Genomic DNA, 15,563 nt, shown 5'->3' with positions numbered 1-15,563 from the left:
ACTCGACCACGTTTTGCCCTCTTCATCTTGCCTCAACATTTACTGACCGCTTCTTTTATTGAGACACAGTGGTTTTTCTCAGCTGCAAATGTGAAGTACGTCCTCTTGTGGTATAAAAGTTAACATGGGCTATGTGTGCTCCGGAGAAATGGTACATATAACATACATTGTCGGTTGATGCATTTTTAATTGGTTAAATTCTTAACGGCGGTTAACCATTGACATATCATATCACCTTTAATTTCCCACAGCTGCTGATGGTGTCATTGTATTAATAAACCCTCTTGTAGGATCTCCCACAGTTGTCATCATTTCTCATAGATTGAATGTAATGTTTATCAGGAGGACACGCATGATGATTCACCAGATCTGCTGTGACAGAGGTGGACAATGATGGGATGTCCATTATGTCCTTATCTGGTGTGGCAATAAAACGTGTCTGTTGTCTTGTCCCCTAAAAGTCAATGTCTGTGCGGTCTCATGTAGAGGATCCATCGGCCTCCAACAGCTTGATACTGAATGAAATTGTGTTGGTTTAACTGTCTGACTCTCATCTCTCCCTAGTTGTAAAAGGTCAATGCTGAAAGGCAGATTAAAGGACCAGTTTCTAATGGAGTAGAGGAGGCTGAGCATCAGAAACATCTTTTCATTGAATCACTTCACCACCAGTTAAACGAGGGCTCTGTAGTTTACTCTTAATGACAGCATGTGTCATTTATAAGTACAGTACATGAGTTACGATCTCTAACCTCTGTTATATCTGTGGTCTGATCACATGATCTCGTTAGAGAAGAAGAATGATTGATTATTTGCTGAAGCTTTGAATACCTGCATATCGATACTGTGTAATGTTATAAATAACATGATATATTAACTGACTGAAGAACTGTAAAAAGATTGTGGTACTGTAATCATTTTATACTATGACATTTATAGAGTAAAAATGATTTATTAGAAGGGCTAAATATAAATGCATAAAGCCCTTTACAGTGAAGAGTGTGGAGGCCTTTCCAATGTGTTATGTGTTAAAAATATGACAGTATTAAACACATTGTACACAACTTGTTCCCTTTTGAGTGCAACTCTGTGTTGTGTGAGACTGAAAATGCCGGAATAATGAAGATCTTTAAAGATTGTATTTTACTGTAATATTGCTTTAAAAGTATAATCGTGTGTAATCTGAGTTTCCACGGCCGTTGTGTCGCTATTAAAAGTGCATGAATGCGCTAACAATCTCTGAAACATGATATCTATCTGAAATAAACAACTCTGGAAATTATTCTACACAGAGAGTAAGTCGACTACTATTCTGGAATACCCCTCTGTAGCCATAATAACAATAATAATATGTGAATAATGTCAGTAATGATGAGCATCTGTATATGAGTAAATATGAGTATTGAAGAGTGTGTGTTTCTGTTTCAGTGTGTGAATGAAGACAGTTTGAACATCTGATTCACATTGAACACACCGATTAGAGCTGATAATGTTCACAGATATGGACTATGAGCTGCAGGAGGACAAACTGTGAGTAACACCAACATAAATTACTGCCAAATCCAAAACTGACTCTTTCAATTCATCAGTTGCAATTAGAAATGAATTGGATTAGACTCACAGGAAGTTCAATTCAAAGAAGTTAAACACAGAAACACAATTTCATTAGTCCGAGACACATTTTATGACATAAATTAATGAGTTATTATTCAAAACAGGAATCTGTTGATTGTTTAATATATTGAGTAAATTAGAGCATTCTGGGAAATGAAATGTTCTTCAATCACGGAACATAAAATGAAAATATACATGAAATATATGAGATAAATGTAATAATGTCTAGAGTTGGCATTTCAAACATATGACATTTGATGATATTTATTATTCATTATTAATATTATAAAAGATGTGTTTGTAGAAGTTAAGTAGAGTTTTCACCCAAAAATTTCATTTACTCACCCTCATGCCATCCCAGATGTGTTTGACTTTCTTCTGCTGAACACAAATGAAGGTTTTAGAAGAATATTTCAGCTCTGTAGGTTCATACAATGCAAGTTAATGGTGACCAGAACTCTGAGTCTTCAAAAGCACATAAAGGCAGCATAAAGTAATCCAAACAACTCCAGCTGGTTTAATTAATGTCTTTTGAAGTGATCCAATATTAATTAATCTTGACATCAGCAATGTCCTTGGCAATCATGATATCAAGCTCAATTACACTTCCTATAACGCCATCGAGCGCTCTGCGCATGCATCAAGCACTAGGAAGTGTAATCGAGCTTGAAATCATGATTGTTCCTAGAGAATACAAGGACAAGATGTACAGTGAAAAACAGTTTTGGTCTGTTCTCACCCTAAACTGATAAGATTTTTAATAACTTTTTTAAAGATATTAAATATAAAGAAACAAGTTTTAAGTGCCCACACCTGCAGATACCCTGTTTTCAAACCAAGCAGCCACACACATTAGGGTGTAATGGTGTATTGTGGCACTAGACATCATGGTTAAAAAATGTGACGATATGCATCGTGGAGAAGGGACTTTTTTACAGTGAATAAAAGTAGCGTCTGTTTTGTCCAAAACACAACATCATGAGCCTACATAAATGGAAATCATTTCATTGCACACAAGGACCCTCACCAGTCGACTTCATGACAATTCCTTCACCGAAGCGATCAGACTTTTGAACTCTTGATCTCTCATGATATATCCATCTTATTCCTGGTGGTCCTACTGTGGAAACTGATGTGGGATGAACTTCTGCCGAAAGTATTCCCTAATGTAGGCAGCGGTCATTTAGACCCTGATTCCAGCTGGTATTATGATGTGATTCGGTGACAAGTGACACTATACAGGTGTAATTGGGGTGCAAAACCTTTTCTGATTGAATCATAAAAAACACATACGGAGGTAGTCAAAAATGCATTTGAAAGGCCTTAAAAACCATCTGAGATGCAACGAAGTGCAACTCCTTATCTGTCAATTAACCGCTGTGTTAAATCAAGAGATTAAACCGTTCATTACTCTGGTGATACATGGCTTTAAAAGAAAATAACTGTCCAATCGGGGAAAATGGAAAAAAAATGCTTACATATACACGTACGACATCTTTATGGACCTTCTTCAGTGTGTCTTCGTGTGTACTTACCGTGATATTTCAGCTGTACCTGGTACACCATTTTTCCAAGCTGCTTTGTCTTTTGTGACATTTTTCCGGTTTATTAATTTATGATGCTAAGTTTTCATTAAATATTACTTTAATGGTTCATCAGGCTTCCGCCTCCTTTCCAATTTGAATCCTCCCTAATAAATTGGTGCCAAAACCCAGGAAGGAGGAGGGATGGACTATCGTGGAGTCCTCACCACTGCCATCCATAAAACAAGCAGCCACGGCCGTCCTCTAGGGGACGGTGGAGTCGCTGCCGGCCGCCTGGACGAGGAGGAATGGCTGATGTCCGCCTAGAGTGGTGGAGCCGTTTCCAGGGGTACTGGGGCTTGTTACCGGTCGCCAGAACTTGGAGGGTCGATCCATCCACCAGGGGTCGGAGGTCTCGCTTCTGTCTGCCTGGAGAGGAGCAGCTGTCGTCCACCAGAAGGTGGAGGAGTGGTCGAGGACCAGACAATGGCGTGAACCGGTGAGCAATTTATTTTCTCTATCTCCTCTCTTTTTCTCACTGTCGCTCTGCCTCGCTCTTTCCCTCTCCCCTATTCCCTCCCCTCGTCTCCCTCCCAGGTCATGAGGGAGGTGGGGAAAGCCTATCCCCAATCGGGCTAATAAGCTGAGGAGAGGGATAAAGACGAACTGGATGCAGCAGTTCGGAAGAGAGCCACACGCAGCTGCCATATGTGTGTTTATGTTTGTGTCTTTTGTTTAAGTTTTCATTAAATATTACTTTGATGCTTCATCTGGTTCCCACCTCCTCCTTTCCCATTTTAATCCTTCCTGTTACACAGATGTACAAGAATAACATGTAATGTGTCAGTCAATAAACAAAGACATGTTAAGATGTGAGTCATTTTATTTTGAATCATTGAACAAAACAAATACCAATTATAAACTTGGTCTTAGTGAGCATTGTTTTATGTTTTGGTCAAGTCACTGCGGCTAGAACACGTTACGATGTCCTTGCAGATCTCGGGGATATCGTGCAGTTCGTTGCTCTACATACATCCTGAGGCCGCTTTTTAAACAGTCTTCCCAAACCTCTATTAAAGATGGAACGGCTATCTGTTTGTCTTTATTAAGCTCCGTCAGACTACTCACACATCTTGGAGTAGTGGTCAACCGATGTATTGCAGAGGCCGATAAATCGGCCAATATTCTGACTTTTATCGGCATCGGCTGATACATTTTCCCATTTTCTTTTTCTTGAGGGTGCGGAAAATCACCTGCTTGCATGTGAAGCGACTGAGACATGTAAACGACCAGTCACGGTTCGTTTTGTCGTTAAGTGCCATCATGTTACTACAATAATAGTCTGGTGTACAACACAGTGCCATTTAAACGGTCCGCACATCAGAGCCACAGGAGACTTGTTTTGAGCTCAATGTTAAAATGCTCACCTGTTTCATTCTCCCTCTCTCTCCTCAAAAGTTCCCTGTAACTTTTAACTGTCTTGTCTAATTATAAAAATACAAATATCTATAAAACTAATATCATATACCGTATGCAAATATGCACTTATCTCATTAAAACAGATGTAATAAATAAACCTCACACAACTTCAGCAGATCCCTCATTTTGTGGAGTGCTCATAAATCTTCCTCTGAAGCACACATTCTGACAGTCTCTCCTCAGCAGTTCCCTATCACTTTTAACTGTCTTAATGATAAAAGGTAAATATCAATAAAACTTGTATTATATAGTGGCATGCAACATTATGGGCAACCCTGGTCAAAATTTATTTTGCTGTGAATAGTTCAGTGATTAGAAGATTAACTGATCTCCAAAAGGTAAAGATGAAACACTATTTTCAAAAATGTAAGCAATATTAGTGTATTACATTAATTTTGTATAATTTTAGAGTGAAAAACGGAAAGGAGCACCATGCAAAAGTTTGGGCACCCCAAGAGATTTGAGCTCTCAGATAACTTTTACCAAGGTATCAGACCTTAATTAGCTTGTTTGTGCTGTGGCTTGTTCACAATCATCATTTGAAAAGGACATGTGATGCAAATTTCAAAGCTTTATACATACTTTATGCAAAGCTTTATCATCCAGGTGGATGCTGCACACTGGTGGCGGTTGAGGAGATTCCCCCTGTACTATGTAAAGCGCTTTGAGTGCCTAGAAAAGCGCTATATAAATGTAAGGAATTATTATTATACTCTGACTCCTCAAATCTTATCCCAACAATCATCAACTATGGGCTTCCTCTAAGAAGCTGTCTAGCACTCTGAAAATAAAAACGGCTATAAGAATATAGCAAAGCGTTTTCAGGTAGCCGTTTCCTCTGTTCGTAATGTAATTAAGAAATAGAAGTTAACTGGAATGGTGGAGTTCAAGTTGAGGTCTGGAAGACCAAGAAAGAGAGAACTCATTGTAGGATTGCTATAAAGGCAAATCAAAACCCCTGTTTGACTGCAAAAGACCTTAAGGAAGATTTAGCAGACTCTTGAGTAGTGGTGCACTGTTCTACTGTGCAGCAACACCTGCACAAATATGATCTTCATGGAAGAGTCATGAGAAGAAAACCTTTCCTGTGTCCTCACCACAAATTTCAGCATCATAAGTTTGCAAATGAACATCTAAACAAGCCTGATGCATTTTAGAAACAAGTCCTGCGGACTGATGAAGTTAAAATATAACCTTTTGGCCGCAATGAGCAAAGGTATGTTTGGAGAAAAGGGTGCAGAATTTCATGAAAAGAACACCTCTCCGACTGTTAAGCACAGGGGTGGATTGATCATGCCTTGGGCTTGTGTTGATGCCAGTGGAACAGGGGAACATTTCTCTGGTAGAGGAAAGAATGGATTAAATTAAATACCAGCAAATTCTGGAAGCAAACATCACACCATTTGTAAGAAAGCTGAAGATGAAAAGAGGATTGCTTCTACAACAGGATAATGATCCTAAACACACCTCAAAATCCACAACAAACTACTTCAAGAGGCGCAAGTTGAAGGTTTTGCCATGGCCGTCTTGCATGCACTGCTCTTTTCAGGTCTATCCACAGATTTTCAATTATGTTTAGATCTGAAAAGAGCAGTGCATGCAAGACGGCCCAAGAATCTCACAGAACTATTGCAAGGAAGAATGGGCAAAAATCCCCCAAACAAGAATTGAAAGACATTTAGCTGGCTACAAAAGCTTTTACAAGCTGGGATAGCTAAGGAAGCTAATCCTTCATCTGCCAAAGGGAACGGCGGAATGGGTCCAGTGTCACCGCCAGGCGTCACAAGAGGAAGCTCTGAGGTCAGTTCTCCATGAGAGGTGGTGGACACTGCCCCCTACCTCTACAGTGCCCCAGCAATCTCCCCCTCAGGTGGAAGTGTCCACTGGCGAAGGTGCATGCGTGGCATCTGGGCCAGCCTGCTGGCACCCCATAGACTGTCCCCGACCGGGCCGGAGTGTTTCGGATACCGGTAAGGTTCAAGGGGGGTACTCACCAAGCACTGGTGGACACAGATTGTAACCAAACCACGGTGGAGGAGGGACCTTCAGATAGCAAGAATTAAATTCAGTATGTTCTTAATCTCAGAGCAAAACTCCACACCTTGGGGCAACTAACACAGGAGAATTTGCTCCAAGCTCAAGAACGACAGAGCCTACTCTATAACAGAGGAGCTCGGCTGCGGGAATTTGCACCGGGAGGTACATTTCTCGTATTACTCCCCACATCGAGCTCCAAATTACTCGCCAAGTGGCAAGGAACCTTTGAGGTCACACAACGAGTGGAGGAGATCGATTATGAGGTCAAGCGAACCGATAGAGGTTCGCTACATACGATGCTTGATATGGGGTTAATAGAGGAATCCCACAGCGATTGGTCCTGCCTGGTTCTAGTTCCTAAGAGCGACAGGTCTGTACAGTTCTGTGTGGATTATAGAAAAGTCAACGCAGTGTCTAAATTTGATGAGTACCTGATGCCCCACGTTGTCAAGTTGCTCAATCCGTTAGGTACTGCTTGATTTTATTCGACATTGGATTTGACAAAGGGTTATTGGCAGATCCCCTGATACCAATTTCCCACAAAATAACAGCCTTCTCCATGCTGTTTGGATTGCACCAATTTGTGACAATTTGGATGTCACCAGCTCGCTGACTGATCTCACCCAGTCCAGTGAACGGAGCAGTGCTAACAGGCATTCACGCAGATTAAAGTATGACTTTGCGGGGGGATGCTTTTGCATTCACTTAATTTCTCTCTCCCTTTCCGATTACAGACGGACGCTTCAGACAGAGAACTGGGGGCCGTACACTCGTAGGTGGTGGAGGGGTAGGGGGTGGAGCATTACAGTTGTACATCAGCCATAAGCTCTCCTTGAGTGAGACAAAGTACAGCACCGTGAAAAAAGGGTGTCTGGCCATCAAGTGGACGGTCCTCACTCTGCGGTACTACCTGATGGGGCAGGCCTTCACCCTCTGCTCGGATCACGCCCCACTCCAATGGCTCCACCACATGAAGGATATCAAAGCGCAGATCACCAGGTGGTATAGGGCTCTTCTTACTGCATCACTGCTCTCCGTCTCCTCCCTTCCACCTCCGAGCTTGAACTCGATACAGATGTACTCAGTGACAATATAAAAAAAAATCAATTTTAATAACAAATATTTTAAATGTAATCAGTGACATTGTGTAAGCAGCATATGTACAGTATATAACGTGATTCCGTATTTCCAGTAAGCAGAATTATCTAATATTTCCATTTGGTGTCACCATTGCCCTGTTCTAGGCTGATTTTTAGTCCCTGTACTTGGATGGATCATTTAACACTTTTAAGAACAGTACTTTTAATGAAATTTGACAGGAAGGGAATTATTTTGCATATGTCTTTAAAGTATAATAATAAATAAAAAAATGAAGGATTAGCTGCTCCAGTACCACCTGGTCAACCACTCCCACCACGTCGCGGTTCCCCGCCAGCAGCCATTTTCTGGCACGCGTCTCGGAGCCATTGGGAGAAGGCAAATGGGCGGTCGGTCTTCCCCAGCTTCAAGGACCAGACGAGCTGGCATTACTGCTCCGGACTACGACCCACCCACTGCAGGATGGCCTTCTTCAGTCAAAACTCTTGATTTAGGCTTAGTTTAAAGAGTCAAAACTTATAATTAGAGTCTACATTTCTAAATTCAAATGATGCTTAGGGAAAAGTTACAGGTTACATGTGCTTGTCCTTCAGACAGGATAATTGGTCATTCACTTGTCTGGAGAGAAAAATAAATTTAAAGTAATAGTTACATGCTCAAGTATCATGTCAAAGGTTTTGTTGTATGTTTTAAAAAAAACTAAAAAAGCCCAACCTATTGGTATGTCCACTGTCAGCCATCTTTGAAAAGCTCTCGGGAGGCTATTTCCAGTCATGACAGTGCAGCTCCTATCTTGAATAGAGAAAGTCCAAAATCACCAAGGTTACGATAAAAAAAAATTCCAATCAGCAATAAAAAATCTGACAGGACTGGTATGTGAAATTTTGATAAAATACCTCATAGTGCGCTGAAAAACGCAATTTTCCCTGATTGTATAGCTAATGTGCATGCGTGTTATAGAGTTGATTGATAGGTGATGTCTGGATTTAAAAGGTTATTGGTGATTGTCACAACTCACCATGCGAACCACTGAGAGTGAGAACCACATTATAGCGACCACGAGGAGGTTAATCCAAAATGACTCTTTACCCACCCTAGCAACCAGGCCAATTGTTTGCTTAGAAAGCCTGACTGGAGTCACTAGGCACGCCAGGGATTCGACCGTGCGACTCTAGGTGTGGTAGTCAGTGTCTTTACTTGCTGAGCTAGCCAGGTCCCTTCTCCCATTAATTAAAAAAAGTGTTTTGTCTCTGCTAAATAATCTCTGACTCGATTTACTGTACTGGATAGGGGAGGGGGTCATGGTCAAGGTGGCCAAGGACTCAGAGCTCATAGGTACCAAACCAGGAATCTCTTGGGCCACAGAGGCTGGGAGCACCGAGTCTATGGCCATCGAGACTTGGACCAATGGAATGAAGCAGCCTCAATGACTGAAATTTCTAAAACCTATGAAGCAGGGATCCCTCTCTTCCTCTTAACACTTGCCACCTTCATTGAGCAAGCATTGGTAGCCGCATCCAGATAGCAAGCACTGGGTACTGTCTCTTGCGAGTGAGTTTTGGGCACCACCCTTGTTGAACAAGCACTGGAAGTCAGGGGAGTGTGATTGCTGTGGGTACGGATTGCAAAACCGTGGGTATAGTTTTTGAATTTGTGGGTACAGATTGCAAAATTGAGCATACGGTTTAAAAAACCATGGGCACGATTAGTTAAAATGAGGGAGCAGTTAACAGTTCTGTGAGTATGGTTAATAAAATCATGGGCATGGATCAGCAGTTCTCTTTATATTTTCTCTTATTGGTCCATATAAATGAGATAAAATAGAAGAACAATTAAACTACTAAAATATGGAGAAAAAAAACAATTAGAAGAGAAAAGACCATGACTTTGAAACTCTGCACAAATTCACTTTTCTAAAGCACTGTTTAAGCCTAAAAGAGGTAGGTTTCTTTCTTATCCTAACTTATTTTACTTTAAAGTCAGACCATTCCTGTTTTAGTTACTGTACTAGATACTGTCAAAGAAACAGTCAGAACATCATACAGATCGGAAATTTCTCGAGTAGAATACAACAAATATTGTTTCACTCACATACCAAATATATATCAAGTACAATTGAAAATAACACAATGTATAATTACACAGCAATCACAATTCACATATTCATATAACTTGGAATTAACTTATAAATGCTTGGAATATTCCCATCATCCTACAGGTGAAGAAAGAGGAATAAGGCGGCATATAAAGAGGGAACAACTCCAAGTGTAACAGCTGAACTCTACTGACATACTATTGCAACAGTGAAGCCATGAGTGATCTAAAACCATGTAGAATAAAAATTGAAGATACTGAGGAACAAAGAGGTTGGTGTCCATTTTTTATTCTTCGTAATGAACATTCAAGTAACAAAGCTTCAGTTGTAGTTGGAAAATAAAAGAAGCAGAGAAATTACATTAAAGACATTAAATTGGAGTTCAATTGTATGTTTTGTTTCACATTTCTTTTGTCTGTTCATTTTAGACCTGATGGAAGTGAAAGAGGAAAGTCAAGAACTAAATGACATAGATCAGAAACACCATCAGCATCCTAAATCTAATAATTCAACAACTGATGAAGAAGCTATTATTTGCTTCAAGAGTGAAAAAAACTTCTCTCAAAGATCAAGAGCCAAATATTCTTTCATCTGCACTCACTGTGGACATTTATTCACAAAAAAAGCAGGTCTTCAAAGGCACATGAGAATTCACACTGGAGTGAAACCTTTCACATGCACTCAGTGTGGAAAGGGTTTCACACAACAAGGAAACCTTAAGAGGCACCTGAGAATTCACACGGTGGAGCAGCTTTTCACATGCAATCAGTGTGGAAAGAGATTCACAAAAAAAGATCTACAGAGGCACCTGAGAATTCACACTGAAGAGAAGCCGTTCACATGCACTCAGTGTGGAAAGAACTTTACACAAAAAGGAAGCCTTAACAAACACATGAGGATTCACACTGAAGAGAAACCTTTCACATGCCCTCAGTGTGGAAAGAGTTTCACACAAAAAGCATCTCTAAAGAGGCACTTGATAATTCACGCTGGAGAGAGGCCTTTCGCATGCAGTCAGTGTGGAAAGAGTTTCAAAATAAATAAAACCCTTCAGAAACACTTGAGAATTCACACTGGAGAGAAGCCGTTCACCTGCCCACAATGTGGAAAGAGTTTCACAGAAAAAAGAAGCCTTAAGGAACACATAAGAATTCACACTGGAGAGAAGAAGCCTTTCACATGCACTCAGTGTGGAAAGAGTTTTACACAAAAAGGAAGCCTTAAGGAACACATGAAAATTCACACTGGAGAGAAACCTTTCACATGCACTCAGTGTGGAAAGAGTTTCACACAAAAAGGAAGCCTTCAGGATCACATGAGAATTCACACTGGCGAGAAGCCTTTCACATGTCCTCAGTGTGGAAAGATTTTCACAAATAAAGCAGATCTAAAGAGGCACCTGAGAATTCACACTGGAGAGAAACCTTTCACCTGCACTCAGTGTGGAAAGAGTTTCACACAAGAAGGAAACCTTAAGAAACACATGAGAATTCACACTGGAGAAAGGCCCTTTACATGCCTTCAGTGTGGAAAGAGTTTCACACAAGAAGGAAACCTTAAAAAACATGAGAATTCACACTGGAGAAAGACCTTTCAATTGCCTTCAGTGTGGAAAGAGATTCACAGTAAAGAAAACCCTTCAGGATCACATGAAAATCCACACTGAAGACAAACCTTTCAAGTGTTCTCATTGTGAAAAGTGTTTCATGATGTCAGGACATATGAGAACCCATGAGACGCCATACCACTGCACTTCATGTGGAAAGAGTTTCATTTAATCAAGTAATCTACAGACTCATCTAAGAAAGTGTTGTCCAAAGTTATCATACTGAGCAAAGATCATTTTCAGAGTAAACTGAAGTAAACGATGTGAAATTCAGATAATCGCAAAGATGAAATTTCATGACCAGAAACGACATTATAACTGACAATAGCAGCTCAAATGGAGATTGCACTGGTTTGAGTGGCATTTCTAATAATAAGGCCAAAACCACTGGTAAGACCATGGATGGCTCTTTATTACCATGGTTATAGTCTTTCTAAAATATACAGTTGTATCCTTACAACTAGTCCTTATAAGTTTGATGTAGTGTACGTTGTTTGAAATGCTTATAATGTTGTACATTTGAATGTTCAGAAGATGGCATCAATGTGTATTTGTTTTGAGCTTTAATTAAGTAACCTTGTGGATGTAACATAAGTGACTGCATTCAACAAATAGCGGTTTCTGTGTAATATTAAACATGAAAACAGAATTTTTTTTAACTGCTTTACACCATAGAAGAGCATGCACAGGTAGAAGAATAAAGAAGTTTAACCTAAATGTAGCCAATGAGATATATATTTAGTAAACATAAGTGTACAACAGAGAATGGGGTATATATGAATATGTTTTACAGACAGCGACTGAGAGTCAAGAGAAAGAGATCCAGTAGAAGAAAGTCATTTGGCAAAAGAGGGTTTTATAGGATCTCTCAAAGTTGCAAGTGACACCACCCACAGTATCCTTTAACTTAGAAAGAATGCAGAGATTGACTATATAAAGACATGGGATTCAGCATCGATTTACACAGTTTCCCCAATGCTGCTGTTGCTCAGTTGAGATTGTTTTTCTTAACCTTTCTACCATTTACAGTACCTTTTTAAGTTTTATGACTAAAGCATTGAAACCAACTGAGGTTTTGGTGTTGTAATTGTCTCCCTGCGCTTTGATTTTTGAGACTGTTGTAAATCTGAGTTGAAGGACTACCATTTGGTAGAGGTCTGCATGGGTCTTAAATGAGACTCGACCTGAATCCAATACCGTGTGAACCAGAAAATTTTCACTCTCTTTATAATTCTTCTCAAAATAATAGGATGTATGTAAGCATTGTGTACAACATTCATAACAGTACAGTAACAGTAAACATACACAGGCAGTAAACAACATGGCACAGTGGCCCCTTGGAACAGCAGAGCAAAGGCGAAAAATCTTTGGTTTACCTTTTATGATGTGCGGAAACTTTGTAGTAGCAATTTTCTTGTTGAGGGCAAAGAATTGACCTGGGTTTTTGCTCAAGTTTAAACTGTTGAATTACAAAAGCAACAAAACAAAAACAGTTATAAACTTAATATCAAAACTCCGGTCAAAACTGTGTTGCTCTGTTTCTTTCCAGCTCAAAATAATAAAGGCTTGTTCTTCATATCCTTTGTATTGGAAAACAGAGCAAACCAAAAGAGCATAAAAGGGGTGTGTTTTAGCAAATATACGCAAATAATGTGTCAAACATTTATATAAACATTTTCAATATAACAAACTTACACAGTTTCTGAATTCTAATATAATTCTTAAGATGTTTTAGACATTCATTCTTATAAATTCTTTCTTGATTCAGTTATTCAAATTATGGCTCTAACATCACCAGGCCCTAATTGTACAGACAAGCAAACTATATCAATTACTGTCCTTAATCATCTAGAACCATGACATTTCTGAGTTAGAGTATCCAAAATTCTACTCCATCTACAGGTATATAGATTCTTGCAGAAGGCATAACTTAAAGATAGGTCTGTCCAGGTATTTACATTTATGCATTTGGCAGATGCTTTTACTAAAGCGAATTACAGTGCACTTATTACAGGGACAATCCACCCGGAGCAACCTGGAGTTAAGTGTCTCTCTCAAGGACACAATGGTGGTGGTGGCGGCTGTGGGGATCAAACCAGCAACCTTCTGATTACCTGTTATGTGCTTTAGACCACTACACCACCACCACATATGAATGTCAGCGCATTCTACAATGCACAAATAAACAGTGAACTTAGCAGTTTGCAGCGTGGCATCATCAGTCTAATTCTTTTAAAGAGTAATTCTTGAGGGAGGTCACGTGACCCGGAGCAGGATGGACGCTTGAGACTTCGCTCCTTGCTAAACCACGGATTATATTCACCTTTTTTCCAAAACAAACGTCATTTTACCAGTTATCTTTAATCTCAAGTATGCCTAAACCTTCCCGTGACAAAGATTTTCCTATATTTTCAACACCCGACCCGTCTATCGGGAAGAAGAAAGCGAAGACTCAACCTACTGCGTGCTCGACAACTGAGGATCAACATGGCGAAACTAGCCTCACGGCTGTCGGCACGGCAACTACGGATCGGATTTTGACGGAAATCCGATCCGTAGCCTCACGCGTCAATAACATGGATGAACACGATAGACAGTACTTTGGGCGACATAAAAACATCCATCGCATCGGTCGAGCTCTCTCTCTCCAATTTGTCTAACCGGGCAACAGATCTGGAAGGGTGAATGGATGAAGCCGAGGCTCGGATCTCTACTGCGGAGGATAGTTGCGACAACCATGGTGCTCAAATAACAGCTATGCAAAAGATAGTTGATACACTACAGCTGAAGGTTGACTACCTAGAGAACCGTGGGCGTCGGAAAAATAAAAAAATTGTCAATCTCCCGGAAAAATCTGAGGGTTCTAATTCGCTTGCGGTCTTTCTCCAAACGACTATCCCAACTTTGGTTGGCTTACCTGCGGACTTTCCTTCTCTGGAGATTGAACGTGCCCACCGTGCTTTGGTCCCTAGCCCGGACGCCAGCAAGCCGCCAAGAAGTATCTTCGTGTGATTTCTCCGATACTCTCAGAAAGAAGCGGTTCTCAGGGCAGCTTTGAAGAAGCGTGACATCCTCTACAGTGGATCCAGAATAAGGTTTTACTCCGACCTTTCAGCGGAGGTTCTGCGCAAATGACGTGAGTTTGATTCTGTGGGGAAGCTGATGGCCCGTCGTAATATGTATCGCGGCTTCTCTTGTCCAGCGCGGCTCCGTTGTCTTTACAACGGGCAAATTCGTCTTTTTGATACCCCTGAATTGGCCGCTGCCTTCCTGGAAACTCTTACTTGAGATATTTCACTCTCGTTTTCTTTTTCTTTCTTGTTTGTTTTCTGTTGTTGAGAGGATTACAGGAATATTGTTTTGATCTAGTGAGTCCTTGTTATTATCTTCTACTTCCTTTTGATTATATTTATCAGAGCTAGCCTTATTGAAGAGGTACATATGGCAAGGTTTGATTTGATTTTAAACATAGTTCCCTGTTTGTAATATAGCTCTCATTTTACTCCTATGTGACTTTTTTTTTCTCCGTTGGGTTTTTATGTTTTTATTCATCTCGTGGTTTGGCCACTGTTCTTGACGTCCGAACTGTTATAGTGGTCTTTGAATTGAGTTTGTATTTGTATTTGATTATTATTACTGACTTCATTTTGGAGGATGTTACTCTGTCGTTTGGGGACAGAGTTGGGGTGGGTGTGCGCTGCAAGCTGTTTTTCGATGTTTTATCTGTCTGTTGTAAGTCAACTCTCTGCCGTCTTATTATGCCAAACATTCTCGTTTTATCTACGCGATTAATTCGCAACCTTTATGACTGGTTCACTTAAACTTGTAACTTGGAATGTTCAAGGGATTGGGCATGTCATTAAGAGGAAAAAAATTCTAACTTACTTGAAAAAACAAAAACTCGACATAGTACTGCTTCAGGAAACAAAACTATCCGACGTTGAGCATTCGAAGCTGGGAAGAGACTGGGTGGGTCAAGTCTACTTTTCCTCTTACTCGCAGAACAAAAGAGGGGTAGCCAGTCTTTTTAATAAAAATATACCTTTTATTTTAGAACATAAGGAAACAGATCCTAAAGGGAGATTTATTATGATCACGGGTTCCATCCTTGATC

The 15,563-nt window shown here is 40.2% G+C and overlaps 1 protein-coding gene and 1 pseudogene across 8 annotated transcripts in view; one reads left to right on the top strand and one right to left on the bottom strand.

The window, feature by feature from the left end:
• Positions 1 to 15,563, bottom strand: part of LOC127647141 (gastrula zinc finger protein XlCGF57.1-like) — a 121,713-nt gene that overhangs the window by 93,389 nt on the left and 12,761 nt on the right. The window lies entirely within an intron of this gene.
• LOC127647144 (gastrula zinc finger protein XlCGF57.1-like) lies at positions 9,373 to 12,468 on the top strand (annotated as a pseudogene).

Source organism: Xyrauchen texanus, chromosome 8 (genome assembly GCF_025860055.1).
Source record: "Xyrauchen texanus isolate HMW12.3.18 chromosome 8, RBS_HiC_50CHRs, whole genome shotgun sequence".
Taxonomy (NCBI): Eukaryota; Metazoa; Chordata; class Actinopteri; order Cypriniformes; family Catostomidae; genus Xyrauchen; species Xyrauchen texanus.
This window is presented reverse-complemented; position numbering and strand designations above follow the sequence as displayed.